A 5,754-nucleotide genomic window follows, 5' to 3' on the forward strand; every position below is an offset into this window, starting at 1 on the left:
AGAATAATATCTATCAGCAAATGAAGGAGGATTTAAGTTAGGAAAAATAAATTGCCAAGCTTTTGACAGCGTTAACACCTGCTCCTTCTCTATCTGATTATTGATGTTCAAATCCACAGGTAGTCACACTACATAGTGTTTTATCCTAGAACAACAAACTCTTATGCTTAAGAAGCTAATGTTGCTCTAACCTAAGACACAGACCACACTTAAATGGGGACTATGTTTCTGGCCTTATGATATTGCTTGATCCACAATGTCATATTTTATTCCAAATATTTTAACTAAATATGATTTGATTTCAAGAGGAGTTAAAAAGGCATCATATATAATACAACATAATGTGGGCTCTTAAAAATTTAATTTTGTTTATAATAAATATGGGGAAAATACAAACTAAATAAATATAAAATAAAAATTAGCCTGACAATGCCAACAAGAAATAATCAGTATTAACATACTTGTGTGTTATATTATAGATGCATCTACACACACTAATATGTACACATTTTTTAACATAAATAAAATAGTCTGTATGGTTGTGAGCCTGGTTTTTAGCTTCTTTAATACATTAATGATACTATTAACAGTTTGCTTTTTCTCCATTTTTGACCTTTCTCCTTCTACCTCTTTCATCTACCTTGGGGTCCATCACATACTAATCATCAAAACCAACTTTTTTCCAGTACCCTGTATAGGCCAATAATAGCTCCTAAAGTCATAAGGTCCAAATCCCTGTAAAATGTTACCTTATTTGGAAAAGAGGTCTTTGCCAATAATTTTAAGTTAATAATTTTGAGATGGAAAATTTATCCTGGATTATCCAGGTGGGCCCTAAATGAACTGGCATGATTTTTTTTTTTTTTTAAGATTTTAAGAGAGAGACAGTGAGAGAGGGAACACAAGCAGGGGGAGGGGGAGAGGGAGAAGCAGGCTTCCGGTGGAGCAGAGAGCCTGATGCCGGGCTCGATCACAGGACCCCGGGATCACGACCTGAGCGGAAGGCAGATGCCCAATGACTGAGTCACCCAGGCACCCCACTGGCATGATTTTTATAAGAGAAAAGTAAAAGTGAGGCCTGGGTGGCTCAATCAGTTAAGCATCTGCCTTCGGCTCAGGTCATGATCTTGGAGTCTGGGATTGAGCCCCAGGTCAGGCTTACTGCTCAATGGGGAGCCTGCTTCTCCTTCTTCCTCTACCCCTCCCCCGCTACTCATGCTCTCTCTTTCTCTCACTTTCTGTCTCAAATGAATAAATAAAATATTTTAAAAAAGAGAAGAGTAAACGGAGATCTGACACACACAGAGGAGGAGACAGGAAGGCAGAGGCAGAGATGCGAGTGATGTAGCCACAAGCCAGGAATGTCTGATACTATCAGAACCAGGAGTAAGGAAGTTTTTCCTGGAGCCTCCAAAGCAAGGGCAGACCTACCAACAACTTGATTTCTGCCCAGTTAAAATGATTTGAGATTTCTGGTTGCTAGAACTGTAAGATGATAAATCTGTTTTGTTTTAGGCCACCGAGTTTGTGGTAATTTGTGACAGCAGTCACAGGAATCTTTTGCATACTTCCAACATCCTCCCCTCTCTTCTTCCATCATCTGCATATCCGAAACCCAGTCCAGTGACCCAACCACCTACACCCCAAGCAAGCCCACAAGTAGCCGAACACTGCTGGAGAAAGCCTTTTCTAGAACTGATGGTTGCCACTAAAATCGTGTCCCCCAGCCACGTGGACCTTCAACATTCCCTGGCCAGGGAATCATTCTTCCACTGATCCATTGCCCTCCCACTGCTCAAGGAGCCTCCATCTTTCACACAACTCTTGTTCCACGCGGCATTCTTTCCTGTTCCAACACAGTCTGTAATTCAAGTCCAAAGCAAAAATATTTGCAAATAAAAACCACCATGCAGTCTTCCATTCCTCACTTCCAATTCAGTCCTCTTCGTATGTCAATCTCACATCTATTTCTTCTATTCCATCGAAATTTCAATTGAAAAATAGAAATCCAATGGCATCTCTGCTAAATTTAAAGTCTTATTCACAGTGATGTGGAAATAATTTCTCATAAATTCAATATATCTTTGAATTTTAATTAAAAGTATAGTTAAGTCCAGAGAATGCATGGTTTCTTTGTATAGATTTTCAGGAAATTTATGATGATGTGAAAATATCAGTGCAATTGCTTTTGGAAATGCTACATGCTGTATTCAATATTTTTCATTATTTAGAGAGAAAAGATAAGGAATAAATCCTCCATCTATTGTGTACCGGTTTTTAAAAAAGACAAACATTTAAGTATAATCTATATCTATTTTATTTTATGTCGCCATAAAGTCAAGTTCCTTTTTAAGCCTTTTAACTAAAAAAAGACAAAAAAAAACTTTCTGTAATGTTGAAAAACTTGCCTTTTTAAGAAATTCAAAGGATTCTCACCTTAAACCTTAAATAACTCATATTTGTTTTAAAGAATTTGTTCACTAGAATATTTATTTAACGGTGTTTTGGGGTTTTTTTTTACAATTAATGTTATTACTACATCAGGCCCCGAGGTGATTTTTTTACATACTCTCCTTGCAATAATGAATCTGCAATCATGACTTGAGAGAGCTAAGCACAAATAGTCAATTTGTGTAAAAGACCTAATATACACTCGTACAACTAGAAATATCTAAAGCTATTGTTTGGGGGAATTTATTATTTCACAGGCTAATAAGTGAACCCATCAAATTACTTTAAAATATGACGCACACACTTCACCAGAAGTTCACACATTCTTTCTTGGTTGCTCTTGTCCAACGGGCTAAAACCACCTATAAAATTAATTTTAAAAGGCCCTCAATTAGGATTCACTATAGTAAGGAAGTCAGCTACTGACAGATTCCTTCAAATAAAGATTTGAAAGATTTAAAAGAAAAGTGACTACTCGAGAGTTAAAGAAGATTTAAGACAAGCTTTGATTGGTCTTCCTTTAGGGTAAAATTATCCATTAGGTTGGGTTCTTGGAGAAGAAGAAAGTTTCTGATTGTCTTTCAAGCACTTTTGCCATACATTATAGGTCTCCTATACACTGGTACATTCAGTGGTGGTTTCCAGGCTGCATAGGATAATATGAGTTTTCCTGTTTCAACTGAAAGAATATCTGGTCTAATATCTTGCATAAGCAACTCTGGTATCCCATTCTTCTTACTTTCTTCTTATTTCTCAAGTCAATAATATTTATGCTTAGCCTGATTTTGCTCATTTTTCTAATTTCCAAATTTTGGAATTACTTGAGGATTGATATTGTCTTCTTTTATTTCATTTTATAATCTTACTCTTGGATTTTATTTATTGCCCTTGTTCTAAATAATCTGCAGGTATACATCGCTAACTAACCACCCTTTTCTGAAATCCAGCTACAACCACCTATGCAACATCTGCTTATATACCCACAGTTTAGCCATTGACCAAAATACCCATTGGCTCTTTCTCCAGCCTTTCTCAGATGAGTCAATGGCACCATCATGTTTTAGAACAGTATTTCTATTCTATAGAACAGTTTTCAATTACTGAACAGATAGTACAGAGATTTACCATATATACCCCTTCACATACACAGAGACACATATGACCCTGTTGTTAACACCTTGCATTAATGTGGTACATTTATAACAATTAATGAAACAATATTGATACATTATTGTTAACTAAAGTCCATTGTTTACATTAAGTTTCACTTTTGTGTTGTACAGCTTTATGGGATACATAATTACAGTATCATACAGAATAGCTTCATCAACTACTAAAGAACACCAGAGACAGACAGTAATTAAAGAGGTTAAAAACATCTTTTATTCATGGACTATTGCAATAGGGGAAAAGAGACCCAGTATTTAAGTGGGCTCAGGACAGCATGAACAAATGAGAATTTATGGCCAACAAGCAGGGTGGTGATCGGTAGATGGAAAATTTCTAAGAAGAAATATCAGAAGCCAGAAGGGATTCTGGCTAAACCAATATTCAGTTAAATAGATTGCTCTGTTCCATTTTATTTGAAAAAAAAAAAAAGGAGGTGAGGGGAGCTCTTGTTGCTGAACTTTGGGTGCAAATAAGTGCAGCCTGCTAGGAACAGGACTCCTATAATGCCAAATAATGTCTGGAAGGCTGTAGTCCAAAGCCATTTTTGCTGGCTATAAGTGGGGTCTCTGGAACCAGAGGGAGCACATAGCTCTTCTTAAAATTGAAGGTGTTTATGTTCGAGATGAAATGGAATTCTATCTAGGCAAGAGATGTGCTTAAGTGTACAAAGCAAAGAACAACACAGTGACTCCTGGTGGCAAACCAAACAAAACCAGAGTAATCTGGGGAAAAGTAACTTGTGCTCATGGAGACAGTGGCATGGTTCGTGCCAAATTCCGAAGCAACCTTCCTGCTAAAGCCATTGGCCACAGAATCCGTGTGATGCTGTACCCCTCAAGGATTTAAATTTAATGAAAAGTAAATAAAGCTGTAGATTTGTTCTCTTGTAAAAAAAATAAAAAAAAAAAGAATATTGATGAAGGCAGGCCAGGGTGATCAGGTATCAAGGGTGGGGTATTCTGTCTAAACTGGTTTAATAGGATTCTTGCTATAACTAGGCATGGGGGTCCTGTAAGTATGGATCCCAAGATTGACTAGACTAGAGGGCTTGGGGGAACCTGGTTGAAGTTTGATTAAGGAGATAGTCTTTATTAAACTTAACAATCTCCTATGCTTTAGCTCTTCATCTTTCACACCACACCACCCACCACACCCTAGTCCATGGGAAACCACTGATCTTTTTACTGTCTCTATAGTTTTGCCTTTTCCAGAACATCACATAGTTGGAATCATAAAGTATGCAGGCTTTTAAGACCGTTTTCTTTAACTTAGTAATATGCATTTAAGGTTTTACTATATCTATTCATGGCTTAAGAGTTCATTTATTTTTTATCGCTAAATAATATTCCATTATATGTATGTACCATAATTTGTTTGTCCATTTATTTATTGAAGGACTTCTTAGTTGCTTCCATTTTTTTACTGATTATGAATAAAGGGCCTAGAAATGTTCATATGCAAGTTTTTGTGTAGGCAAATTCCTCAAGTCAATTAAGTAAATACTAGAAGCACAACTGCTGGATTGAATAATAAGACTATGTTCACTTTTGTGTAAAACTGCCAAACTGTCTTCCAAAATGACTCTACCATTTTGTTTTTCCACCAACAGTGAAAAATTCCTGTTGCTCCACATCCTTGTCAGCATTTAACATTTTAATTTTGGGGGATCTTAGCCATTCTAAGAGATGTATATATCTTATTGTTTTAATTTTCAATTTCTTAATAATATATCATGTTGAACACTCTCTTATATGCTTATCTGCCATCTGTATATTTTCTTAGTAGAGGCATCCATTCATATCTTTTGGCCATTTTTTGAATTGGATTGTTTTTTGTTTTTTTTTTTCCTTTGCCAGACATGTGTTTTACAACTCCATTCTCTGTACCGGATTGTCTTTTTATTCTAAAAATGTCTTTAAGGAAAAAATCTTAATTTTAATAAAGTCCAATTTATTAATGTTTTCTTGCATTGATTGTGCTTTCGGTGCTGTTTAAAAACTCAACACCAAAACAAAGATCCCGATTTTCTCCTATCTTATCTTCTAGAAGTAGTACAGTTTTGCATTTTACATTTTAGGTCTACAATCAATCCTTTCTGACTTAATTTTTGTGAAAGGTGAGCTTAGGGTTTAA

General features: G+C 36.0%; 1 pseudogene; it reads left to right on the forward strand.

Annotated features, from left to right (window-relative positions):
- The first annotated feature begins 4,134 nt into the window (after positions 1–4,134).
- LOC110591604 lies at positions 4,135–4,493 on the forward strand (annotated as a pseudogene).
- The last annotated feature ends 1,261 nt before the right edge of the window (positions 4,494–5,754 follow it).

The sequence above is a fragment of the Neomonachus schauinslandi genome, chromosome 7 (assembly GCF_002201575.2).
Source record: "Neomonachus schauinslandi chromosome 7, ASM220157v2, whole genome shotgun sequence".
In the NCBI taxonomy this organism is placed as follows: Eukaryota; Metazoa; Chordata; class Mammalia; order Carnivora; family Phocidae; genus Neomonachus; species Neomonachus schauinslandi.